This window comes from Hibiscus syriacus, unplaced genomic scaffold (assembly GCF_006381635.1).
Source record: "Hibiscus syriacus cultivar Baekdansim isolate YM2019G1 unplaced genomic scaffold, ASM638163v2 tig00110313_pilon, whole genome shotgun sequence".
Classification (NCBI taxonomy): domain Eukaryota; kingdom Viridiplantae; phylum Streptophyta; class Magnoliopsida; order Malvales; family Malvaceae; genus Hibiscus; species Hibiscus syriacus.
This window is the reverse complement of record NW_024062675.1, coordinates 231,730-258,812: the sequence shown is the minus strand read 5'-3', so window position 1 is coordinate 258,812 and position 27,083 is coordinate 231,730. Positions and strand designations below refer to the sequence as shown.

Below are 27,083 nucleotides of genomic sequence, written 5' to 3'. Positions count from 1 at the left end.
CCCAAGCCTAAGTGTTTGCTTATCTTTAAGCAACAACATGCATGAAATGCAACTAGACCGCAATGCCACATATCAATATCAACAAATCAATTCAGCATTTAGCTTTATTTTCAGCCCTCAGTTCATTGTTTCAGTAGTTCATACAACATCTATATAATCATTGAAATAGGGAATGTATTATTAACTTATCCAAATCAGAATCCACAGCATGCAAGTGTGCAGGTTAGGTGTATCCAGTCAATACATAGATAATTTAGAAAGATATGAACATACTCAATTAATGATTTTCGATGTTGCAGTGATCCACTTATTTTATACTAATGCTGGAGCCAGTGTTAAGCAACTTCCAACTTATTTTTACCCCTTTTATAGCTAGAGCAAGTTATAGGCACTTCTAGTTGTGTACGTTTTATTCTTTTTTTTAATAGAGCCAGTTTCATGCACCTCTATTTCTAAAAATGCTACAACATCTAATAATGATGTGAGTTTTAATTCAAAAATTTCTAAATTCTCTAAGTATTGACAACATGCACCTAAGGTATAAAAATTTTCTATGGATCCTAATTCAAACAAGTTTCTCAACAATCCCATAACATTTCATCCTCTAAATATTCATCATCATTGAGCATCATCAAAATTAATTAAAAGCTCATTGAATTGTTTAACACTAACCTATGGCATTGCTTATGCAAATCCTAAACAAAATGTTAAAACAAAATGCTAAACAACGTAACATAAATGCTAACTAAATACAAATAACAACATGCACATAACACATATAAACAACACAATCGAGCTACACAACCCCAAACCTAAGAGGTGCATTCTCTTTAATGTAATGAAATAGTAAACTAAAAATAAAAACATGAGAAAGGAGAACAAAACTCCCCTAATTCAGCTGTCTCAGGCTTTTCCTTGGGCTGGCAGTACTTGGGTGAACACGCTTGGAGTAACTTTTTCCTTCATCGAGCTCTTCCTCTTTTGGCTGGTGGATGTTGATGTCGCTCTTTCCACAGCAGCATAAGGGATGACAAGAGGAACCTTCTGAATTGGTTAGGGTGTAGTAGTGTCCAGGTCCTCCAAATATCTCTTAACGTCAACCACATCTTTATTGATTGAACCCTTAGGCTAACTCATTGTAGCTTGTTTAATCTCCTTGACAATCTGACTATCGATCTTTGTATAGTCCACAGCTTTAGCAATTTTTGGAACAACAATATGCATCAAAGTCCTGCTCACTGATCTAGCAATGATGTCCTTAAGTTGGCTTGTCGCCTTCATTTGTTTAACATCCTTGAGTACATTGCTAACAAGTTGGACAACTTCCAATTCTTGTTGTTTGGTGACTGCATCATCTTGTGCAACCCTTTCATCATTGAGATCCAAAAGTTGCCTCGCAGTATCCTGTTCTTTCCTAGCAGCGTCTGTTTTTTCTTTCTCTTGGCTGAATACCTCCTCTGTGGTTTCCATGAGTTCAACATCATCAGAGCTGGCTGTAATTACGTTTGTTGATGTAGCCAAATCAACTTCTTCCTCTTCATCAAAATTTTCCACCTCTTCCACTTAATCGGTTTTGCCTCAATTTTCATAGTGTCATCCCCAGCATTAGTCTTGGCAGCAAGCTCATCCCCCTTGCTGTTAGAGCAATAAGCAATGTCTGACATTTTCGATTAGGCAAGGTCAACAAGTACACCCACTTGGAAATCTGAGAAAGCAGCCATGCTATCCTTAAACATTTTTTATGACAACTTCTTCATCGCAACATCTCTAGCCTGAGCATATTGCCAATATTGCACTTGAGATGAGTGCATATTTGACTGAATTTGAATAGTATGACTCATCATGGCCATTATATTTTATTGGAATACTACCATCGATGCTAGAGCATTCGGCAGATCAAAGGTTTCATCAAGAGGAGGCTGAGATTGTTTAGCTGTAGTAGCAAGTTGTTCCTCAGTCCTAGGTGCTGATGAGCTTGGCTTGAGCCCTTCTTTAAACAAAGTCCTTTCTATGGAAGCATTGGTGATGGCACTCTAATTCTCAAAAACATGTTCAGAAGATAATCGAACCACTTGTGCTTTGTTGCACAATGTAGTGATAAGTGAAGGAAAATATAAATATTCTATAGATTTTTGGCAACGCACAAACAACTCAATATATATGATTTTTCCTACATCAGTTTTTCTTCCCTCTAAAATAGATACAAAAACAAAATCATATCCTTAGTGATCGTGGAAAAATACATTGTAGGCATTAAATAAGTGCGTAGAGAGGTGAACCATACCCGTGCTTCATGATTGAGGTCTAGGCGATGCATCATGTAACCGCTAGAGGAAGACTTGGTCCACGTCTATCCTAGTAAACAAACATTAATGCCTACTTGCTCCAATCATTTGAGGTAAGATTGCTAATAAATGCTGAATGTTCGCAAGGAACATCTTCAATACCTAGCAAGTCATTAATGGGTTTAGCCCACCAATGGACTAGTTTCTCACGTAAGAAGACCAAAGGTTTGTCTTTAGCAGTGTGAGGTTACTGTAAAATTCCCAAACCCATTGATGGTTTATCTCTCTTGGATGGGCACAAAAAGTCTCCTATTTCAGTCGTTTGATGGTATCAGTCACATAAGAAAATGAATTCAGATCTTCAATGGTGGACAAGTCAAATCCTTACTCATGGTATAACTCTCAGTCGAAAATTTCTCAGTATATTGCTGTTGTTGTTTAGCCTTCATAAAGTGCATGGGTACCTCAGAAAAAGCGGTGACCAATTTTGTTGGCGAAGTTGATGGCATATGAGTGGAGGTGCAGTCGAAACCCTTAACAGAGACCTTTTTCGGAGCCATGGATGGACGAAGATGCTTGGAAGGAGGGAAAGTTTTTGTTAGAAGGAAAAGGAAAGGTCTTTTGGCATAAGAGAGGAGCGACTGAAGGAGGTGAAAGGTAAAAGGTGAAAATGCACTAAGTGTGAGGTACCCTAGGGTTGTTGGGATGTTAAATGATTTGTGTGGGGATTAAAAATAATTTTTTTTAAAAATTTAAACATGGAAAGATAAGGATAAGAAAATGAATGGTTGTGATAGGGTAAGGTGGACGGTAGAAATAATAAGGTAAAAAGTGGATGACAACTCACACAATGTATGACTCCCTAAAAATTACCGTCCAACTGACCATTGATGTAGTATCGAATACAACAGTTGATGTTGAAAAAATGAAGGTAATTGTTGAGCAGCACAAAAGCTTCACAGGAGAAGTAACTTAGAAGTTTACGATTCAGCATCAACTTGTACAAAAAGAAGATTAATTAAAATTTAACTAATGCCAAAATGACTTATTCAAAAGAAAATAATTTAAAGAAGATGGGATTCACTTAGTATGATGGAGTCGATATGAGGGCTTTCTTACTGGCAATAATGCTTTAAACATTGATCATTGACTTTAAATGTGCTCCCATCCACTATATTCTTTAAAAGTAATTCCCCATGAGGATAGACATCTGCTACTTCAAAAGGTCCAGAGCAACGAGACTTGAGTTTGCCAAGGAAAAACTTTAGGCAAAAGTTGAATAAAAAGCCTTGTTGTGCAACATGAAATTGCCTTGACAATATAAGTTTGTCGTGTTATTTCTTGCTCTTATCCTTGTAGATTCGAACACTCTCGTAAACATTGTTGTGTAGCTCCTCAAGTTCATTAATCAACAGCATCTATTGCTAATCAACGACATCGAGAGTAAAGTTTAGCTTCTTTAATGCCCACATACTTTGTGATCCAGCTCCACAGGTAAGTGGCAAGCTTTTCCATAAACAAGATGATAAGGAGACATACCCAAAGTAGTCTTGTAAGTTGTCCTATAAGCCCAAAAAGCTTCATCAAGTCGTAAAGACCAATCCTTCCTTTAAGGATTTACTATTTTCTCCAAAATTTGCTTGATCTCACGGTTAGTGACCTCAGCTTTACCATTCATTTGGGGATGAAACATTGTAGCCATGCAATGTTTGACTTCATAGAGTTATAGAGGATTAGCTACTTGTTGGCCAATAAATTGAAAACCTTCATCACTAATAAATGCTCTTGGTGTTCCAAAACAAGTAAACATGTGCTTGAGGAGAAATCAGAGAACCGCTTTAGCATCAGTTAAAGGTAATGTTATAGCTTCAACCCACTTAGACACATAGTCATTGACAACAACAATGAAAGTATTTCAACAAGAAGATTGGTAAGGTCCCATAAAATCTAACCCCCAAACATCGAAGAGTTCAATCTCCAATATAGGCTACATTGGCATTTCATTGCAACGAGAAATGATGCCCGTTCTTTGACAATGATCACAATGTTGTACAAAAATATTAGCATCCTTAAAGAGCGATGGGAAATAATAACCACATTGAAGGACCTTTGTTGCTGTACACATGCCTCCAAAGTGTCCTCCATATGGGGACACTATGGCAATGATGTAAAATGCATTGTTGTTCACTTTCTGGGACACTCTTCTTAAAAGTTGGTCGTTACATTGCTTAAAGAGAAAAAAAACTCTTCCCAAACATAATTTTTGACATTGCAAATGAACTTCCTTTGTTCTTGGTGATTAAGATTTGGTGGCCACATGCCACTAACTAAATAATTCACAAAGTCTACGTATCATGGTAGAGCATTAATAGTCAGCAATCTCTTATCGGGAAAGACATCCTCACTACTCGATTCCAAATGTGACAAGTGGTTAGCCACATGGTTTTCAAAGCTCTTTTTATCATGAATCTCTATATCAAACTCTTGAAGAAGAAGCACCATCAGATCAATCTCAACTAATCATCATTCTTAATAAATAAATGCTTTAGGGATGAATGGTTAGTGTAAACAATCACCTTGGTTCCAACCAAGTATGGCTGAAATTTGTCGAAAGTAAATACCACATCAAGTAACTCTTTTTCGGTTGTAGTGTAATTTACCTAAGCATCATTCAAGGTTTGACTAACATAGTGAATATCATTGAAGATTATGTCTTTGCGTTACCCATAACTGCTCCTACAACATGCTCGCTAACATCGCACATTAACTCAAAATATAAACTTCAGTCTGGTGCTACGACTATTGAGCATTGGCAAGATCTGATCTGATGGTCTCAAAGGCCTTAAGAACTTCAGCATCTACCATGAACTTCTTATTTTGCTCCAGTAAAGAGCATAATGATTTAGCAATTTAAAATATGCCCTTGATGAATCTTTGGTAAAAGCCTGCATATCCTGTAAAACTTCTTATAGTCTTCACATTAGAGGGATGATGCAACTTTTCAATAACTTCCACTTTGGCCTTGTCCAACTCAATAACACGTTGGGAAATTCGATGCCCAACAATATACCCTCGGTATCCATGAAGTGACATTTTTCCAATTCAAAACCAATTTGGTTTCTTCATATCTTTTTAAAATAATGGCCAAATTAGTAAGGCATTGATCAAAGCCTCGCCTAAAAATAAAAAAATTCCATAAAAATCTCCAAACAATCTTCAATCATATCAGAGAATATTGCCATCATGCAGCACTGAAAAGTTGTTGAAGCACTGCACAAGTTGAACGACATTCTTTAAACTGTAAAAGTTCCATAAGGGCAAGTGAAGATAGTCTTCCCTTGGTCTTTAGGAGCCATAACAATCTGATTATAGCCACTATACCCATCAAGGAAACAACAGAAAGCTTTTCCAGCAAGTTGATCCAGTATTTGGTCAATAAATGGAAGCAGAAAATGATCCTTATTTGTGGCTTTATTCAATTTTTGATAGTCCATGCAAATTCTCCAGCACATAGTTGTGCTTGTAGGCACCAATTCATTCTTCTCATTAGCTACTACAATAATTCCTCCCTTCTCAGTAACACATTGCATGGGGCTTACCTAATTGTTATCAGAAATGAGACAACTATCTAGCAATTTGATGATTTCCTTAAGAACAACTTTCTTCATGATTTGGTTCAACCTTCTTTGCTGCTCAATCGAACTGTTGTTTGGATCATCCAACAAGATTTTATGCTTGCAAAATGATGGATTAATTCCCTTGATATCTGAAATGCTCCAAGAAATTGCTCGTTATGCTACTTTAGTACAATAATCAAATTGTCTGATTGTGACGCTTTTACCTTTGTTGCAACAATCATTGGCAAAGTCTCATTATCGCCAAGGAAAATGTATTTCAAATGCTCGGGTAGAAGTTTGAGCTCAATCTTCTGAGATTTTTCAATGGACAATTTCGGTGCTTGAATAGGTCAATCAAGAAACTCTAAAGATTCAAAATGCTACATAAAATGCATGCCTCATTATATCTTGATTCTTCATTTTCTACAACATTTGATGTAGCATTCTCCATCATCCTGCAGCTTTCTTGTAATGCCTCAAATACTGATATAGGGACTATATTGAAAGGATTAAAAAATATTAAGATTTATTCTATTAATGAAAGATGAGAATGGTTAGGATTAATGATTAAGACTAAATTGTGATTATGGATTAGTAAGAGGGCATTTTGGTATTTTATGTGAAAGAGAATTTAAATTTATTTTAAAATTGGTATTAAAGATAAGAGGAAAGAATATTAGGTTGCAAAAAGTTTCTTTCTCCCTCTTCTTCTCTTTTCCCCGTAGAAGAGTTCCCTCGTAAGCTCAAAGGTAAATTTTCAATTTAATTGTTTATTCCTTCAATTTTTGATAGTTATTGAATCCTTGTATATGATGGAAGCTTAATGAAGGTTTAGATGTGATTAAAACAAGGAGATAAGGGAACTAAAAGAGATTTTAGAATATGGAGTTTTATAATGATATGTTAATATATGAAGGTTTATTAATGTTTGTTGGTAAAATTTACTTGTCAATAAGGTAAATGAAAGATTAGAAGCATTGGTTGAGTGAAATAACAAGTTAGAAATTGTGGTGTGATTCTTAGAATCAAATGCTCTTAAGGAATATTAGATGTTTTAAGTGTCTAAATGAAGGAAAGATAGTAGGGTTAAGTAGAGAAGTGTTATATAGTATTGTCAGGGGTAAATGAGAGGAAAAATGGCCAAAGTTGGGAAAATTTTGGGTTTAAAACTAGAAAATCTAGGCAGGGGTATCGGTACTGATAGAATAGTACAGATACCATAGAAAAATTGGGCTAAATTATTTAAGAAGTATCGATACTGATTCAAACAGTATCAGTACCAAGCGATGTAGTATCAATACCATGGTAAGGGTATTAATACCAGGAAACATCGAACCTAATTTTGGTATCGATACTGAAAGGGGGTATCGGTACCATAATATAGTAATATCGATACCATGGTGAGGGTATCGATACCAGGCTACATCGAAGCTAATTTTGGTATCAATATTAAATCGGGGTATCGATACCATAGTAGGGTAGTATCGATACCATAGTAGGGGTATCGATACTAAATAGCCATAAATTTTAAGTTGGGTTGATATTGTTTTAGAAAGTTAATAATAAATATTTTGATTAATGTTAAGTTATAATTGTTTGGAAACACACTAACAATTGATATTATGCATGTATTTAATGAATGTGGAATAGCTCAAAATCAAGCTCCTGAGTCGACTAAGAGGAAAGGCAAGGGCCAAGTTCCGGAGTAATTATCTTCTCATTCTGGATATCTAAGCAAGAAGAACCAGGTGTTTACATTTTATTGATTGTATGCAATCTAGATGAAAATGATTAGCAATTATTTAATATTAATTGTTTAATTGTTAATGTATGTTTTATTGTAATTATTATGTTTTATTGAATATATGGAAATGATATTGTGTATGGGTTCGAGTATGAAAATAAGAATGCATATGAGTGCATTATTGGCATGAAAGGATGCCATAGTTGAAATGTATATGGGTACATTATCAACATAAAAGTATAATATGGTTGAAATGTATATGGGTACATTATCAACCGAAAAGTATGCTAGAGTTGAAATACATTTGGGTGAATTATCAACAGAAATATATGCTAGAGTTGAAATGCATATGGGTGCATTATCAACAGAAGAGCATGCTAGAGTTGAAATGTATATGGGTACATTATCAACAGAATGATATACTATGGTTGAAATGTATATGGGTGCATTATCAACAGAAAAGTATACTATAGTTGAAATGCATATAGGTGCATTATCAACAAAAAAGATGTTATAATTTAAAGTGTCTAATGGTGTGTTAAAAACATAAATAGAGGTTACAAATGAAAAGAAAGAAATCATGATAAATGATTATGAGAAATAGGGAATAAAATATGTATGGATACACACAAAGGTTATTTATTATATTATGACTCACTAAGATATTCTTAACTTGTGTATTTCCACGCATAAGTAGCAGCAGATGTAAGGAGTGAAGGCGTAGCAGCATATATCATTCACCAAGGTTGACTCACCGGTAATAATAGGATGGTACATGTAATTAAGTTTAACATAACATTTTGTAATGTGTTTTGATGAATACTTATTTATTATGTTTATTTATGTGAAAATTAAGTTTACAACAAAACTTTAAAGAATTTACGAAATTAGTAGTTTGTTTTTAAAGTAATGTGACACTTGTATACGAATACGAAAACTCTTATACGTATATGAGAGTTATATTTAGTGGTATCAGAGCTTCAGATTTAGCCAATTCTCAGCCAAATCTAGTTCTATTTTAAACTAGAAAAAGGATTACATGCCAATAGAGTTGAAAATGTTACTGAGATGGTGTTAGTAGAAGGTGATTGATAACACTCCTTACTAATGGTATTGTTATTATTATGAATGTTTTATTAGATGTCAGAATCATCGAACTCGTAAAGAGCGGGAGAACAAGAAATGTTAGAAGGAACGGGGAGTGAAAGTTATGAGGATAATAGTGTAGATCCTCTACCTTCTGAAAATGCAAGTACACCTGCACCTCAAGGGATTCAGGCACCAGATTTTGGAATTTTCATGCAATCCCTTGATGCTGCTATACTGAATCAATTTCAAACTGCCCCTACTCTTTCATTACCTCGAATGTTGATTCCAAATGAGTTGAAGAGTTTAAGAGCTCCAGAGTTCAAAAGAGATAAGGGTGAGGGTCCTATGGAGGCAGATATATGGTTAAATTATGTGATGATAATGCTTGAAAGCCTACAATGTACAGATCAGGAGAAGTTGGGAGGAGTTGTATCTTTGCTGAGAGGATCAGCTAGAGTATGGTGGTCTAATACTAAGATGTGTGCACCATCAGAGCAAGTCACATGGCAAATTTTCCAGGAATAAATCAAAAACAAGTATGTGGGTGAGCAGTCCAAATGAGGAATATTAATGAAGTTCCTTAATTTAAAGTAAGGTGATCGAGCCGTCCATGAATTTGAGGCTGAATACAACAAGTTGAGCCATTTTGCCACTGAAATTGTGCCAAATGATAAGGCCATACGTGATTGGATTATAGAGGGTTTGAGGCCGAAACTGAAAAAGATGATGATGGCTTTAAACCTATCGAGTCTGCAAGAAGTTATAAATAGAGCCAAAGCTATTAAAAGAGCTTAGGATGAAACATTAGCGACGGAGCAGAGTGTTCAAGCAGGGAAAAGTGTGGGAATGCCTTCCCTCCCTATTATGCTAAAAGAGGAAAAGACTCGAGTTCCAGATTCTCAGAGAGAGATAGCTTTGCAGTAGCATCACAGAAGAGTAGACAATCCAATCTTTTACTGCTAGCTCAGGTAGAGCTTATGGGGAAAAGAATCCATGTCAAACTTGTGGCAAATTGAACCAAGGAGTATGTAGATTTGTTAGTGGAGCTTGTTTTCTATGTGGCGATATGGGCCACTTTGCACGGAACTGCCCTAAGAAATCTGGTGATAATTCGCCACAGTCTGAAAGATCAGTGGTAGCCTCAAATAGAAACAGAGAAAGGGGTAGGTCTAGGGGACAAACAAAATCGATGCCGATACAAGAGACTCAATGAGTTGCTAGAATTTACAACCTTAAGACTATTGAGGATCGAGATGACCTTGAGATCATAACATATATCTTCCATCTTTACGATGAACCTGCATTTGTTTTAGTTGACCATGGTTCTACACATTCATCCATTAGTACAAAGTTGGTAAGAGCTAGATGAATTCCTTTAGAATCAATAGTGAGTGAGATAATAGTGATAAATCCTATGGGTCACAGTGTGAGAGTATCTAAAGTATGTAGCAAATGCCCTATAAAGATCCAAGAGATTGTATTTTTGGCCAATTTAAGGGAATTGCCCTTCAATGAATTTGAAATTATTATAGGCATGGATTGGTTATCCTCACATTATGGATGGGTCGATTGTTGTAAGAAACGTTTGTTTTTAAAGAATGCCAAAGGTACAGAAATAGTAGTATTCGACGAAAGATCGAAATCACCCTCGAATGTGATATCTGTTATGACTACGAAGAAGATGATGTCGAAAGGATGTATAGCTTGTCTAGCCAATGTGATAGATACCAGAATTTTAGAAGTTATATTAAATGATATTCCTACGGTTAGAGAATTTCCAGATGTATTTCCTGAGGAATTACCGGGACTGTCTCCAAATAGGGAGGTAGAATTCAGGATTGAAATTTATTCGGGTACTGAATTGATATCCATGGCTCCATATAGAACGGCTCCAACTGAACTACGAGAATTAAAAGCCCAACTACAAGAATTACTCGATAAAGGGTTTATAAGACCAAGTGTATCTCCTTGGGGAGCACCTGTTTTATTTTTGAAAAATAATGACGAGACTATGCGATTATGTATCAATTACCGTCAGTTGAATAAGGTCACCATAAAGAACAAATATCCTCTTCCGAGGATTGATGATTTGTTTGACCAATTGAAAGGAGCATCAGTGTTTTCTAAGATAGACATAAGGTCGGGTAACACTAGTTGAAGATCAAAGAAGGTGATATTTCAAAGACAGCTTTTCGGACTCGGTATGGGCATTACAGATTTATAGTAATGCCATTTGGTTTGACTAATGCACCAGCGGCATTCATAGATCTGTTGAACCGAATATTTCAACCATACCTAGACCAATTTGTGATGATATTTATAGATGATATCTTGGTATATTCCAAGTCAAGAGAAAAGCATGATGTTCATCTTCGAGTTGTTCTTCAGACACTCCGCGAGAAGAAGTTGTATGCCAAATTGTCAAAATGTGAATTTTGGTTAGCCGAGGTTGCTTTTCTTGGTCACATAGTTTCCATAGAAGGTATTCGAGTAGATCCAAGAAAGATCCAAGCTATAGTGGATTGGCAGTCTCCAAGGAACGTTTATGAGGTCTAGAGTTTCTTGGGACTTATCGGTTATTATAGACGATTTGTGAGGATTTTTTCAACGTTAGCCTTACCACTAACTATGCTGTTGCAGAAGGATGTGCCTTTTGTATGGGCTAAAAAGTGCCAAGAAAGTTTTTAAGGGATCAAGAGACCCCGGTACTTGTACAGCCAGAGTCGGGAAAAGAATACGTGGTGTTTAGTGACGCATCCTATAATAGATTGGGGTGTGTTCTGATGCAAGATGGAAAGTTTGTAGCTTATGCTTCCAGACAGTTCAAGAATCATGAGAAAAATTATCCGAAGTATGATTTAGAATCAACGGCTATTGTGTTTGCACTGAAAATTTGGCGTCATTATATGTATGGTGAGCGGTGCCATATTTATAAAGATTACAAGAGTCTGAAGTATTTATTGACGCAGAAAGAATTGAACTTGAGACAAAGAAAATTGATTGAGCTTCTAAAATATTACAATTTAATCATCGATTATCATCCGGGTAAGGTGAATGTGGTAACAGATGCATTAAGTCGAAATATTTTTGCTTCTTTATGAGCCTTGATTGAACACATGTCAGTAAAGGAAGATGGCGCTTTATATACTGAGCTTAAGTTAAAGCCGACGCTTTTGGATCGGGTTAAAGAGTTGCAAAAGTTAGATGAGAAATGTTTGACGATAATGGCACAAGTTAGGAGGAATGAAATCAAAGACTTTGAAATAAGAATGAATGGATGTATATTCTATAAGGGAAAACTTTGTATACCTGACGATGGTAAATTGAAGAGGGATCCACTGTATGAGGCAAATTATAACCATCTGACTATGAACCCAGGCGAAAATAAAATGTATCAAGACTTGAAAAGTCGTTACTGGTGATCTGGCATGAAAATAAAAGTTTGTTGCTAAATGTCTAACATGTTAGCAAATGAAAGATGAACATCAAGTACCATCCGGATTACTTCAGCCTATATCTACTCTTGAGTGGAAATGAGAACAGTAACAATGGATTTTGTTTCGGGGTTACTATTGTCACCAGGTAAAAAGGACTCTATATGGGTTATAGTGGACAGATTGACCAAGTCTGCTCATTTTATTCCAGTGCGAGTAGACTACTTGATGGATAAATTGGCGGAGTTGTATATTAAAGAAATAGTCAGACTGCATGGAATACCTGTATCAATAGTGTCGGATAGAGACCTACGATTTACTTCAAGGTTCTTGAAGTCGTTGCATATGGCATTGGGTACTCGATTGAACTTCAACACAGCTTTCCATCTACAGACAGATGGGCAGTCAGAGCAAGCCATTTAAATACTAGAGGATATGCTAAGGGCACATGTGATTGATTTTAAGGGATCATGGGATAAGTATTTGCCGTTAGCTGAATTTGCGTACAATAATAGTTATCAATTGAGTATTAAGATGGCCCCGTATGAAGCTCTATATGGCAGAAAATGTAGAACACTGTTAAATTAGTTTGAATTGAAAGATCGAGATCTGATAGGGCCCGATTTGATGAAAGATATGGAAGATAAAGTGAAAATGATCCACTACAATCTAAAGATAGCCTCAGATTGTCAGAAGTCATACGCGGATTTGAAAAGGAAAAGAATTATAGTATCAAGTGAGATACAAAGGGTTGGACCCGTGGCTTATTAGATTGTCAAAAGTCATACGCGGATTCGAAGAAGGTATTACGTTTTGGGCGTAAAGGGAAATTGAGTCCGAGATTTATTGGACCGTATTAGATATTGAAAAAGGTTGGACCCGTGGCTTATCAGTTAGCTTTTCCTCCAGATATGGACAAGATCCACAATGTTTTCTATGTATCGCTGCTGAGGAGACACATATCAGATCCCTCACATGTTATTACTCCTGAAGAGATAGAAATCTGACCAGATTTAACTTATGAAGAAGAACAGGTGAGGATATTGGCTAAGGAAACCAACGAATAGCATAACAAGAGGATTATGTTAGTCAAAGTGTTTTGGACAAATCATAAGGTGGAAGAGGCAAACTGGGAAAGAGAAGAGGATATGAAAAAGAAGTTTCAACATCTCTTTTCTTCATATACTTCTTTAAAATTTGAGAACGAATTTTATTAAGGGGAGAATTATAATACCCTAAATACTGATATAGGGACTATATTGAAAGGATTCAAAAATATTAGGATTTATTCTATTAATGAAAGATGAGAATGGTCAGGATTAATGATTAAGACTAAATTGTGACTATGGATTAGTAAGAGGGCATTTTGGTCTTTTATATGAAAGAGAATTTAAGTGTATTTTAAAATTGGTATTAAAGATAAGGGAAAACGAGATTAGGTTGCAAAAAGTTTCTTTCTTCTTCTTATTCTTCTTTCCCTGTAGAAGAGTTCCCTAATAACCTCAAAGGTAAGTTTTCAATTTAATGGTTTATTCCTTCAATTTTTGCTAGTTATTGAATCCTTGTATATGATAGAAGCTTAATGAAGGTTTAGATGGGATTAAAACAAGGAGATAAGGGAACTGAAAGAGATTTTAAAAAAATGGGTTTTATAATGATATGTTAATATATAAAGGTTTATTAATGTTTGTTGGTAAAATTGACTTGTCAATAAGGTAAATGAAAGATTAAAAGCATTGGTTGAGTGAAATAACAAGTTATAAATTGTGGTGTGATTCTTATAATCAAATTCTCTTAAGAAATATTAAATATTTTAAGTGTCTAAATGAAGGAAAGTTTGTAGGGTTAAGTAAAGAAGTGATATATAGTATTGTCAGGGGTAAATGAGAGGAAAATTGGCCAAAGTTGGGTAAATTTTGGGTTAAAAACTAGAAAATATGGGCAGGGGTATCGGTACTGATATAATGGTAGCGATACCATAGGCAAAAATTGGGTTGAATTATATGAGAAGTATTGATACTGATTCAAACAGTATCGGTACCAAGCGATGTAGTATTGATACCATGGTAAGGGTATCGATACCAGGAAACATCGAACTTAATTTTGGTATCGATACCAAAGGGGGTATCGATACCATAGTATAGTAGTATCGATACCATGGTAAGGGTATCGATACCAGGCTACATCGAAGCTAATTTTTGCATCGATACTGGAAGGAGGTATCGACACCATAGTAGGGTAGTATCGATACCATAGTAGGGGTATCGATACTGAAGAGTCATAAATTTTAAGTTGGGTTGATATTGCTGTAGAAAGTTAATAATAAATATTTTTATTATGTTAAGTTATAAATTGTTAGGAAACACACTAACAATTGATATTATGCATGTATTTAATGAATGTAGAATAGCTCGAAATCAAGCTCCTGAGTCGAATAAGTTGAAAGGCAAGGGCCAAGTTCCAGAGTAATTATCTTCTCATTCTGGATATCTAAGTAAGGCGAGCCAGGTGAGTACATTTTATTGTATGCAATCTAGATGAAAATGATTAAGAATTATTTAATATGAATTGTTTAATTGTTAATATATGTTTTACTGTAATTACTATGTTTTATTGAATATATGGAAATGATATTGTGTATGAGTTCGACTATGAAAATACTAATGCATATGGGTGCATTATTGGCATGAAAGGATGCCATAGTTGAAATGTATATGGGTATATTATCAACAGAAAAGTATACTATGGTTGAAATGTATATGGGTACATTATCAATAGAAAAATATGCTTGAGTTGAAATGCATATGGGTGCATTATCAACAGAAATGTATGCTAGAGTTGAAATGCATATGGGTGCATTATCAACAGAAGATCATGCTAGAGTTGAAATGTATATGGATAGATTATCAACAGAACGGTATACTATGGTTGAAATGTATATGGGTACATTATCAGTAGAAAAGTATACTATAGTTGAAATGAATATGGGTGCATTATCAATAGAAAAGATGTTAGAATTTTAAGAGCCTAAAGGTTTATTAAAAAACATAAATGGAGGTTACAAATGAAAAGAAAGAAATCATGATAAATGATTATGAGAAATGGGGAATAAAATATGTATGGATACACAAAAAGGTTATTAATTATATTATGACTCACTAAGATATACTTAACTTGTGTATTTCCACGCGTAGGTAGCAATAAAAGTAATCAAGTAAGGAGTAAAGACGTAGCAGCAGATATCATTCACCAAGGTTGACTCACCAGTAACAACAGGACGGTAGTAATCCTTTTCTAAACTTGTTGGCATGTAATTAAATGTAACATTACATTTTATAATGTGTTTTGATGAATACTTATTTATTATGTTTATTTATGTGAAAATTAAGTTTGTAACAAAACTTTAAAGAATTTACGAAATTAGTAGTTTGTTTTAAAACTAATGTGACACTTGTATGCGAATACGAAAACGCATATATGTATATGGGTGTTACATTTCCTCTCCATATGTTCCTATACATAAACATCAAAAATATCAATGCCATTACTTTCAACATTATCATCCATATTAGAAATATTTTTCAGGATATTGAAAGTGATATATTCATCATTTAAACGTATAATAGGTTCTCCATTTTCAACATCGATAAGAGCTCGTCCTGTAGTAAGGAAAGGTCGGTAAAGAATGATTTGATCATCCTTTTCGGGTTCACAATCCAATATGATGAAGTCTGTAGGGAAAATGAATTTTTCCACTCATACAAGTTTGTTTCCTACAATGCCACTAAGATGCCCTATGTATATGATCGACAAGTTGTAAAATCACAGTTATTGACCTTGTTTCTCCACTTCCAAACTTCCTAGAAATTGACAAGGCAGAAGGTTAATGTTGGCACCTAAATCTCATAAAGCTTATCATACAAATTGATCACCAATAGTACAAGAAATAGTAAAAATCCTTGGATCTTTGAGTTTCAGCGGTAATATACTTGTAGCCATGGCGCTACAGACTTTGGTAAGGGCTACAATCTTAAACTCACCAAGCCTTCTTTTCTTGGAAAGAACTTCTCGTATGAACTTGATATAGTTTAGGATTTGTTCCAAAGCATCTATCAATGAAATGTTGATTGTCAATTGTTAAAGTACATCAATGAACGCCTTGAATTGTTGATCCTCCCTGGTTTTCTTGAATCTTTTTGAAAATGGTGGTGGAGGTCTTGGATTTGATTGATTTGGCACTGGTTGTGGCATCAAAGGTGTGACAAGAGGTATTGTCTGTGGTGATGCTATTGGAATTGATCCAGAACTATTGTTTTATCCAGCATCCTTTGTTATAATATCTGTAATAAATGCATCTTGTGCTACATGTTTATCATTTGCTTGCTAGTACCTCTTCTCATCGTCTTTTTTCTTACTGTCAGTAGAGGGTTTCCCAAAGATAAATCACATTTTGATTTTTGATGGCCTTACAATGCTCATTACAATGTGTCTGCCCCATGAGCCTTGGGAATTTTGATATCGCTAGGCAGCGTCTCTAGCTGACTATTGCTTAAAGCATTGGCCAGCTGGCCAACTTAGTTCGCTAATGCTCTCAATGATGTTGATTGGCTTGCTATATATTCCTTCATTAATGCTTCTAGAAAAGTTAGAGTTGAGTTTGATTAGAAATCTACCCTTGATAATTTTATCTTTGTTGACATTGCATTATTTGTTGATGTTGTGGCATCATCGGTTTCTGATTGTAATGTTACTATTGATTGCCAAAATTGGATTGCACAATAATTGGATTAGAAACGTTTTGGCTTATCCACAACAAGTTAGGATGATTGCAGTAGTTGGAATTGTATGAGTTCCCATAATGGTTGGCATTATCACCCATATTAAAATTCATCACAAAGCAAAGAGATTCATGGTTTTGTGGACATTCTTCATAATTATATGCATCACCACAATAAACACGAGATGGGATAGAATCAACTTTTACCTCATACATGCCTTTTTCCCTTTGTAATTTCTTTACCACATCTGTCAATGTTGTAATTTTTGAAGCCATGGAGTTTAACGCATCAATGTCTATTGCTGCAACATTGTGTATGCCAAACATGTTCCTCGTATTGGGGAATTGGTAGTCATTATTGGAAATCTTCTTCAACATACCACATGCTTCATTATAAGTTTTGTCTAGCAATGCTCCATTTGCTGAAGCATCAACCACCATGAGAGTATGAATATTCAACCCATTATAAAACATCTCCATTTATCTTCAATGGGGAAAACCATGCATAGGACACTTTCACAATAACTCCCTAAATCACTCACAAGCTTCATATAAGTTCTCATCTTCAATTTGGTTGAATGAGGTAAGATAATTCCTCAGCTTCGCGTTAATATTTGGAAATTTTTTTGCTAATTCATTCCAGGATGATATAACACCAGGTGGTAGTGAGTTAAGCCATGCTCTAGCTTTTTCACGCAGTGGGTAAAGGAATAACTTCAGCTTTAAGGCTTATTCAGGAATTCCTTGCTGAACAAATAAATAACACACCTCCATGAATGATCTGAGGTTTGCTCTTGGACCTTCGGTGAATGAACCATTATATTATCCTATGGATTGTAGCATCTGGAACATCACCAGTTTCAGTTCAAAGTTCGCAGCCCAGATTGTTGGTCACATAATTCCAGGGTGTAAATCATCCAGCGTTGACACAACACTTTCCCTAATGGATCGATTTTGATTATCCATATTGAAATGTTGTTGTTCTGATCCAATGTTATTTGGAAATTCTTCGTCTTCAACATGCGTGGTGGCTGCAGAGCATTGTGACCTCTTTCAGCCATGTTCGCTTGATTTGGAATAGCTTCTCTACTTCGATGATGAAATGTAAGTTCAATCTTAGGATCTAATGGCAATATTTTGTTGTCTATATCAGTCATAAAACACGTACTACACTAATAAAAATAAGTACTTACAAAAGAAAAGAAACAAGTCAGTAAATAAAAACAAAAACTCTAATGCAAACAGTTGCTCCTGACAAAGGTGCCAAAAATTGATGCTATTGATAGCATAATACGTGAGCATAAGTGTCGTTCAAATAATAAAATGGACACAATAAATTGTATTGAGTATCAAATCCCATAAAGAGCAAAGAGTGTACAAAAGAGTTTTATCAAATACTAATAGAAATATGATTGAAAGAGTGAAGAAAAAGTCAAAAACAAGATAATGAAATCAAGAGAATAAATTTCTAGCAATTACTATAGCATTTATGAGAAAAGAAAGTCATTTATCGAATGGTCTAGGATCAAAGTTGGTTGATTATATTACACTAATGTGATAAACTCTACTTTTATATGTCTAGCATATATTAATTATACTTAATCAACAATAATTAACTTTCATTAACTCAAGTAATCAAATTATTAACTAAGATAGAAGTTTACAACACGATTCTCAATATGCAAGATTGATTCAATTCAAGAACCAAATCTGATAAAAAATGGTATGAATCATCAAAAACATCAATTTTTAAATATAATCAACTATTCATACATGAAGATGATAATATCTCTAAAATTATCTTGAAAGTTCAACAACATATAAGCATAAAATAATAAAAACATACACAAACCACTAAGTTCATTACCAATATTCATCCATAAGATAATAAACTTCTTAGACTAATATTATTTCCCCATCTCATCTAAAAAACAGAAGTGAAGGAAGGTGATCCACTTTGACTACTGATGCTATTCAACATGCTCCCTTGTGTTACAGAGTTTCCTGACGATGAGTTTAAGCTACCTTGGTGAGAGAATTTGTGGAAGATATTTGTAGAGTGGAGTGTAGAAAATATGATATGAAATGAACAAATGGCCCTCCTATTTATAAGTGAAGGGAACAATAACTTCTCCAATGGATCTGCTCTACGTCTCAAGTGCTGAATGGAGTGCATTATAGTTGTCCTAGCCAGCTGTCCCATTCTAAAACATTCTGCCAAATACCTGTTGACTTATCACTTGTTGTAGCCTAGGCTTTAATGGTTCAACAGTTTTATACCCTTTTCCAACAATAAAACTCAAAATCATCCCAAGACAACCAAATTCCAATCTATGCAATATGTATGCAAATATGACTAAATTAATCCTAAAATGCTTTTAATCTTGCTTAAGTTCAAACTTAACCTTGGTATAATTGATTGATATGATAACTCTTTTAGAGAGTTATCAAAGGTGTATGGTGTATGGGTACATATTCATTTGCATAATATTCAGACTTGTATTATTACTGTTTGAATTGGACTATGAATACTTATGTTGAATCGAATTATGTTTTGACTTGTAATATGAGATTTGTGACTAATGTACTTTAAAGACACACTAAGCTTCATAGCTTAAATGCCCATTGTTTTTATTTCAGATAATCATATTTAGGTGATTCGGTACTTGTCGAATCACATTATTTATTTAGAGAAAACTATTATTTTCAGTATGATTTTTATTCGACTTTTCTTCCATCAGACTTCTGTTTATATTTTGGAATTGTTATATTTGTAAATGAGACTTTGGACATTACTATTAATATTAAAACTGATTATGCATATACTTCTATATATTTATTGTTTATATTAGATTTTTCTTGGATAAATGTTTTCTAATAAAATATTGAATTTTAAAATTGAAAAATGTTTCTATGTTTTAAATGGTAATTTTTAAGTTTTAAATCAAACACAGATTTTGTGAGGGATAAGTTTCAACATGACTCTCTAGATCTGATTTTTTTTGGGTCTAGTAAAAGAAGTTATAAATTCATCTTCGTGGTAGTGGGATATGTTATAGTACACCCAAAGGCCAATCATGAGATTATTATAATTGTAATGACAAAAACTAAGGTAATTTAATGAATAGTTGATATATGTAGTGGAATATGGGCATAATAGAATTGGATTTAGGGCCCAAATGGTGGACCCAAAGGATGAAACTAAAATTTGAATAAAAGGGAAGGAATATATTTCTTTAATCGTCTTATATGTTGTGATTTGATGATTCCATTTTACCGAGGGAGGAAGGAGAAACTTCTCAAGCTAAAGGGAAGGAGAAAGCTTGAAGAAATAGCAAAGAGCTTCATATTTAGCAACTAAAGCTAAGGTAATGTATTTATATTCTTAAAGTACCCATATGAACCAAAATTTTTATACTTGTGAGTTACAAGCATGTTTATGTGAATAGTTCTGTGGGTTTCGTTTTGGATAGAGATAATTGTTTTGATGTTGTAAATGAGGACTATGTATGTATAGATAACCCTAGTAGACATTAGTAGCATTAAAGGAGTAAACAAACCTAATTGGTATATTTAGAAAGGGTTTGTTTGTAACCCCCACACTGATGCGGATAACCCGATTTGATCTGGAGTGTCACATTATGGCCACTGAAGCGACCCACAGTAAAAATAACGGAAAATTTAAAACTTTTCTTAAAAAATGTAAAATCATAAAATTATTTATTATTACTAAAAAATAAAACAGGTGTTTCAAACTCAGATATAAAACAAAATACAATCTACATGCCCTTAATCACATGTACCATCATCTGAAAGCAACGCCAGAAGAACTCCCTTATTGATGTCAACAGTTGCACCGATACAATTCTTTTAACCTGCCACGGTGAGTAATAGAGTGAGCTTCGGAAATCTCAGAAACACAGGACTACCATATGATGCTACATAACATGCAAATAAATGGAAAGCCATACAATTTCCTTATTGAATCATATGTATACCAGTTTGCAGAATAATCTGAGGATCCCTTAATACATCATCCAGTAGAAGCCATAAAGAACACATTTCATAGGAAGTATTCATAATATCACATTTTATGAGGTCGAATAGGATGTCTAGTGTGTTCCATCAGTACGATAAAATCAAAATATGTACACTAATCAAATGATAGTTCAGTAAATCTTATAAACCATACTGTAATGGAGCTTTTTAAACTCATATTTTAAAACCATCATATAAAGAGTTAACCTAAGGGAACATCTTAGTGCCTGAGTGCCTACCCAAGAAAGTTTGGGGCCACGGGACCTACCTAAGAACACATCTTAGGGCCGCGGGGCCTACCTGAGAATGATCTCAGGGCCACCGAGCCTACCTAAGAGTCACATTAGATCCTTAAAAATTTTCCAGCTTGATTAGAGCTGTATTTTACAAATATATATCTCAAAAATACAATTTATACTGTGATATAAATCCATAAGTCATCACCATTAAGATGGTGCATCCATAAAACAGTAACCATAAATTTCAGTGTACCTCATGTTAAAACAATAAAACAATTTATTAAAATATAAGGAACACACTAGAGAAATCCTAATATTTATCAGAGGTATTTTGTAGTCATCAGTATGGATAACATGAACTTGTGCAATTTGATCAAATTCCAGGAATAAGATCTTATTGAAGAGAATCAGTTACTAATCGATCTAAACAGACATTTAAGGTTAATATTTTAGAATCCCACTATGTTTTCATGTGCATCCAGAATAACATGAGTGATTTGAATCGAAAAAGAAGAAACGAATATTCAGGGCAATTACCATCCATGACAATCGATCAGATTATCGAACAACTTGAGCTGAATAACTTTCAGAACTGATGCCTGTCGATTTGTCAATTCATTGCCCTTCCTGGTATTCACTCTATAATACCAACAATTCTTGTCCATAAATCATCTTCATAATCATCGTTAAATATACTTAAGGAATCGAACATGCATCCTTATAATCTTTATTTTATTTCCACATTACAACAATATCAAGAATTGATGACGTATTTGATTCTTAGTTTATAACCATAGGGACCGTACATCATACAAGTTTATTGTATTTCCAGACTCATCCAATTACTTATTAAATTCTCCGTCATTAAGGTTCTTTGGTTCATTTAGCAATTAATGCTATCTCGGTTACTTCAGAGTTTTCCAGAGTAATTCAGACACTTCTGAGTTTCGGATACATGTTGTACTTCTGTTCAATTCACTTTGGTCATATACTAAAATCATTTTTGTATTCGTGATTGATTTATCTCACTAATATCCACTTCTTAATATCACATGCGCTCTATCGTTGAGTTGAGCAGAGTACCATAATTATTATCAATCCAAACTTGAGGAGACAAACTATCATTCAAGTGGTATTTATGCCATTCAAGTACTAATATAGCACTAGCACTGTTTGACCGGCTTAAATTGTGTTTCATAACATTAAAGAGCAGTGCAACATCCATGTTTATTTGAATTTCTTTTTTATACCAAGATATTTACTTAGTATAGACCATAAGGCATTTTGGTCATTTTGGTGCTCAATGTTTTTCCATTCCTTTCAAAGCTTGAGGATATCTAATCATTTCTGAACTTGGTGATATTCTTGAGTCATCCCATTACAAGGGTACTTTGGTCATTTTACAGATCCAGTGTATTTCAATCATTTATTTCCATATGATCTTATCATTTAATTCAAACTTATCATCTTTTCCAGTCTTTTCAAACAATTCTGACAAAATAGCACCATCGATAATTTATTCTTCAAGTATTTACTCTAACTGGAGATTTCCAGGTTAAAAGTCTTTTCAGACATTACTAACGAATTATTAGGAATTTTCCATACAAAAGTAGGATCTCAACCATTAAATCTGTAATTTATCGGTTTAAGAACAAATTCTCATGTTACTTTCTCATTCAGAGTCAACTTGGACTATTTTTACCTCTCAAGGGCATTTTCATAATTTCTTAATCAGATAATTTCAGTATGAACTCTTAACAAAAATAATTATACTTTAGAGATCCAATGGTTAATTGTTTTCCCGAACATTCTTTGATCTCGAAATGATTCCTTAACAGACTTCTAGTATTTTGCATAAACCTTATTGGGTTAAAACCCGGTTATCCAAATTTTCTAAGCAAACTAGTATTTCTTATGCACATCTGTAGTTTTCTCAGATCAATATATCCTTTGAAAGTTATTAGTCAACTTCCAGGGAAAATTCATGTCATCCTACAACATAAGGGTATTTTCATAATTTTACCCTATCGGAGTATTCTCATAATTTCCCATCCAAGTACCTTTAACATTTAACCTTTGATGACATAAAATATAAGTTACAAATCCATAGTTGATTTCTTTATCACTAAACACAAACTTGTTATTTAATTTTAACAATTCCTCAATCTCTTATATTAGTTATTCGATTCGTATTCAGTTACAGAATTTCTACTACATTCATATCGAGTGTATAAATTATTCAACTCCACAAAAGTGACCAACATTATCTTATCCATGCATTTACCAATATCAATATGTTCCATAAAGCATAAAAAGGTAGTCAAGTATTATCTCAATTTTCGTGCCATACTGATCGACCATTTAAATTCCATTCGAACGCCCTCAATCTTTAATTCAACTTCCAATAATTCCTCAAATACATAACAACATAAATTTCATAAAAAACAGAGCTTAATTACGAAAAATGGATCGAATCGGGTGATAAATCAGTAAAAACAGCTTACCGAGTTTGGATTTGGGAAAATGGACTTCGGAATCGGAGTCAAGATGTCAACAAAACCTAAAATATTATACTTGAATTCCAGCTCACCAACTTGATTTCTAGCTTCCAATCTTTTTCTAACGAACACAGATAATCTATCGTACCAATACGACTTCAAATAATTTTCCTCGCCATTAAAATAACTTATTAAAATCTAATGAATAATTTGGGGTCCCAATTGTTAAAACTAAAAATTTTAGGAGTCAAATAATTTTTAATTACTAAAATTAGGGACTAAATCTATCTTAGTAAAACCATTATGCCATAATCATAACAATATAAAAGCTAAGAGACAAGGTTGAGCTTTTAACTACTTGGATGACTTACCTTGTGGTTACCCCTTTTTGCATGTTATCTACAATTCCCCAACAACCCACGTGATCATGTTCCTGTCCTATTAAACTAAAGAAAGCAAATTGCAGATGCCCATACTCACCTTGAAAGATCGGAATCAAATGGTCACCTTTTGTTATTTCTTTTAAATTCTCCCCAACCGAAAGCTTTATAGGAAGACGACGAAGCTTCATCGGCCATTACCCAAACGTCGATGACCACCGTGTCGTTCGTCATCAATGGTCGTCAACCAAAACCCAGGTTACACCATTCGAAGTACCTTGGTATCCTTTCCATGAATATGTCCTCTGTTCGTCAAGAAACTCCATAGATGGTCGTGGATCGACCGATAAATGTTTAGCTTTCTGGAAATAAAAGGCTTTCGCTCATCGTCGATAACCGTCCGATCATGACTACCATACTACTCTTCCACCGCACATCTTCAACCATCGGAATCATCGGGAATCAAAAGACATACCCCATGAACTTTTGTATTTAATTTCTTGTTGATTCTTACTGTCTGGATGTTATTCTTTGGTCGTTTGGTTACAGGTTGAGCAAAAGATGAGTATACTCGCTGCCAAGAAAATGAAGGAAGATGCAAAAAATATGGGTTTTGCATAGACCAAAAATTCTTTTGTACGAGGAAAGTTCAACGTCCTTCATGCAAAAAAAAGGCTTCAAAAATTAGAATTCTTGCTAGTCTCACAAATATTCTCGTTTATGTAAATGAATTGAATCTGGTTTTGAAGCCAACCTTATCCAAAAACTTAGCCTTAACAATTGGAAAATTTTGAAGATTATTGATTGTGAATTGCAGGCCAAGCAACGGTGGAAATAATGTTCACAATGACAAATAATAATTGAATACAATAATAGAGTTCACATAAGACAAAAGATAGAGAATTCACGTGAATTCTATTATCCCATAATCAACTAAAAAAATAACCCCACCAATTAGGGTGTAACAATTCTCCTCTCCTTAAAAGAATTTCGTCCTTAAAATTAATTCATGTCAGAGAATTGCAGAAATGAAAATTTCATCAGTTCTTCCATATCTTCCAGTAGCTTTTACAGAAATATAAGTCCTCTACAATCCTTAATCAGTTGAGTATACATTCTTATCTAAACTCTCTCTCAATTCAATAAAAGAATCCGAACGAAAATTTCCTTGAGTAATCAATTCAGTCTTGGTCATGAGAATAGACTCATAAAGCTGTAGCATATCCCAATTTCATTTTCGGAGTCGAGTCAGAATTTCTCAGATAAATAACTCTCACATGGCTCATGAGGTACTTTACAGTGTTTACACAGATGTTAATGGTATTGCTTTTTTGTACAAGTATAGCCTTAACGGATAGAAACTTCAATTTATTCGTTACAGATAGGGACTCGGCCCTGGAGTTTCGGCTCAGAGAGGTACGATTGCAATCTAGGGGAATGTACTGATCAGACATATTTTGACATTCGACCGGCCGGTCTAACTTGAAAATTTTAACTCAACCTAAAGCTCTGATACCACTAAATGTAGCCCCCTAGACCTATACGGGTAACCCAATCCGATCTGGAGTGTCACATTAGGGCCACTGAAGCGACCCACAGTAAAAATAGTGGAAAATTTAAAACCTTTCTTAAAACACGTAAAATCATAAAATGCTTTATTATTACTCAAAAATAAAATAGGTTTTTCAAACTCAGATATAAAACAAAATACAATCTACATGCCCCCTAATCACATGTACCATCATCTGAAAGCAACACCGGAAGAACTCCCTTATTGATGTCAATAGTTGTACCGGTACAATTCTTTTAACCTGCCATGGTGAGTAATCGAGTGACCTTCGGAAAGCTCAGTAACACAGAACTACCAGATGATGCTACATGACATGCAAATAAATTGAAAGTCGTACAATTTCCTTATTGAATCATACAAATACCAGTTTGCGGAATAATCTAGGGATCCCTTAATAGATCATCCAGTAGAACCCATGAAGAACACATTTCATAGGAAGTATTCATAATATCACGTTTAATGAGGTCGAAGAGGATATCTAGTGTGTTTCATCAGTACGATAAATCATAATAGGTACACTAATCAAATGATAGTTCAGTAAATCCCATAAACCATACTGTAATGGAGCTTTTTAAACTCATATTTTAAAACCATTGTATAAAGAGTTAACCTAAGGGAACATCTTAGGGCCTGAGATCCTACCCAAGAAAGTTCGGGGCGATGGGGCCTACCTAAGAACACATCTTAGGGCTGCAGAGCCTACCTGAGAATGATCTCAGGGCCATAGAGCCTACCTAAGAGTCACATTAGGTCCATAAAAAATTTTCAGCTTGATCAGAACTGTGCTTTACAAATCTATATCTCCAAGATACAATTTATACCGTGATACAAATCCATAAGTCATCACCATTAAGTCGGTGCATCCATAAAATAATAACCATAAATTTCAGTGAACCTCGTGTTAAAACAATAAAACAATTTATTAAAATATAGGGAATACACTAGAGAAATCCCAATATTTAACAGATGCATTTTGTAGTCATCTGTTTAGATCGAATTCCAGGAATAAGATCTTATTGAAGAGAATCGGTTACTAATCGATCTAAACAGAAATTTAAGGTTAATATTTTAGAATCCCACTATGTTTTCATGTGAATCCAGAATAACCGGAGTGATTTGAGTCGAAAAAGAAGAAACGAATATTCAGGGCAATTACCATCCATGACAATCGATCGGATTATCGAACAACTTGAGCTGAACATCTTCCAGAACGGATGCTTGTCGATTTGTCAATTCATTGCCCTTCCTGGTATTCACTCTATAATACCAACAATTCTTGTCCATAAATCATCTTCATAATCATCGCTAAATATACCTTAAGGAATCGAACAGGCATCCTTATAATCTTTATTTTCTTTCCACTTTACAACAATATCAAGAATTGATGACGCATTTGATTCTTAGTTCATAAC

At 34.4% G+C, this 27,083-nt stretch overlaps 1 non-coding gene across 1 annotated transcript; it reads left to right on the top strand.

Annotated features, from left to right (window-relative positions):
* Positions 1 to 17,442: 17,442 nt before the first annotated feature.
* On the top strand, positions 17,443 to 17,549 carry LOC120116962. The gene has a single exon (XR_005515593.1). It is a non-coding gene; the product is annotated as a small nucleolar RNA R71 (small nucleolar RNA).
* Positions 17,550 to 27,083: the final 9,534 nt, after the last annotated feature.